We start from the raw sequence: 1,897 nt of genomic DNA, 5'->3' as shown, positions 1-1,897 counted from the left end.
TCTTCGTTTTTTAGACAAGATATCCTTCATGAATTTGACATAGTTCGGCATTTGTTCAAGTGCTTCAACCAACGAGATGTTGATATGAAGTTGCTTGAGTACGTCTAGGAACTTCTTGAATTGAATTTCCTACTTCTACTTCTGAAGTCTTTGAGGGTAGGGTGGTGAAGGCTTCTTGAATGGAACTGGTTGGTTCATTTTCTGTGGCAATTCTGTATCTAACGATTAGTTGATCAGAATTAGCTGGTTCTGAAGTTACCTTGTCAGATTTTGTAGATTTTGGTTCTGGTGAAACTGGAATTTCAACACTCGATTGAACTTCCTCTGAGTCTTGAGCATCGGCTGGCTTTTTTTGAATTTCAATGGTGTTGGGCTCTATTGTCTTTCCGCTCCTCAATGTCAATGCTTTATAATGCTCCTTCCCTGGATTCCTTAGATTCTCCATATCACTAGGTAAAACACCTTGTGGTTGGTTTCTGAGTTCAGTTGCAAGCTAGCCCATTTGGTTTTCTAGGTTTTTCAATGTTGCTGCTTGGCTTTGGATTAAGGCATCATTCTTGGCCATGTATGCCTTCAACAAGTTTTCTAAGCCATTGGATGGTTCAGCTTGAGGTTGTTTCTGAACTTGTTGGGTAAAATAGGTGGTCAAGTCGGTCTAGGTTGGGCATATGTGTTACTGGGTCCAGCCCCTTAGTTACTCCAAGAGACACTAGGGTGGTTTCGCCATGATGGGTTGTAGGTTTTGGATTGTAGTCCTTGCCTTCCTTGGTTTTGGTTCTGGTTAACTATATAATAAACTTATTCTGGGTTCGATGGACATTCTTCAAATAGATGTCCTTCCCACAATAGACACAGGTTACATTTTCAAATTGATTCGGTGGTTGTGCTGCAAAACTATTAAACCCATTAGTGGTAAAATTTTTAAGCATTGAGGATATTGAGGATACTTGAGATGCGAGTGAAGTGAGAGTGTCTACTTAATGTATTTCTGTGACTCATCTTCCTAACGCTGCTTGATTGGTTGGCCATTGGTAATTGTTGCTGGTAGTCCTCTCAATGATTTCATAAGCCTCATTATAAGACTTAGAAAGGAAATAACCATTAGCAGAAGCATCCACTACCATCCTTGTATGGGCATTGAGACCATTATAAAACGTCTCAAGTTGGATGCAATGTGGAATTCCGTGATAAGGGCACTTCCGTAGTAATTCTTTGTACCTTTCCTATGCCTCATACAAGGACTCATCATCAATTTGTTAGAAAGCAGTGATCTCGTTCCTCAACTTATCATTCTTGCTAGGCGGGAAATACTTTATGAGGAATCTCTCTGCTAACTCTTGCCATGTGGAAATTGAATTTGGTGGCAATGGGTTCAACTAGGCTCGAGCTCTGTCCTTTAGTGAATATGGGAACAACTTCAAACGTAATGCATCTTCGGGTACTCCAGCTAACATGAAAGAATCACTCACCTCCATAGACAGTCTTAAGTGGAGATGAGGATCTTTGATAGGCATTCCACTGAATTAGCCTACATTCTGAGGCATTTAGAACATCACTGGCTTCAGCTTGAATTGTTGTACCTCAATTTCGGGTCTCCTAATACCCAGATTAAGATCATGAAACACTGGCACTGCATACTGTCTTAAAGTTCTATCCCTGTAATGCCCCGAATTTAGGCCTAAAAGGATTAGGCCTTGAGCATGGGAACACATAAAGTTTATGTGTGCGATAAATATCACAATTGCATGTTGGCTTTAGTGGCTAAGTATTTGGACATTTTTTAGAGTGTTGGAGAAGTTCTGGGTTCAAACCTGGGCTTTAGCTAAATTTTTTTATTTAAGTGAATAAAACCCTTGGTACTTGGAAGTGAGCCTTTTAAATAATTAAGAATAAAATG

General features: G+C 39.9%; 1 non-coding gene across 1 annotated transcript; it reads left to right on the top strand.

Moving 5' to 3' along the window:
* Positions 1–1,179: 1,179 nt before the first annotated feature.
* LOC128294899 (small nucleolar RNA R71) lies at positions 1,180–1,286 on the top strand. Its single transcript, XR_008285206.1, has one exon. It is a non-coding gene; the product is annotated as a small nucleolar RNA R71 (small nucleolar RNA).
* Positions 1,287–1,897: the final 611 nt, after the last annotated feature.

Source organism: Gossypium arboreum, chromosome 6 (genome assembly GCF_025698485.1).
Source record: "Gossypium arboreum isolate Shixiya-1 chromosome 6, ASM2569848v2, whole genome shotgun sequence".
Classification (NCBI taxonomy): Eukaryota; Viridiplantae; Streptophyta; class Magnoliopsida; order Malvales; family Malvaceae; genus Gossypium; species Gossypium arboreum.
Note: the sequence above shows the minus strand (reverse complement) of the source record. Positions and strands in the feature narration are given on the sequence as shown.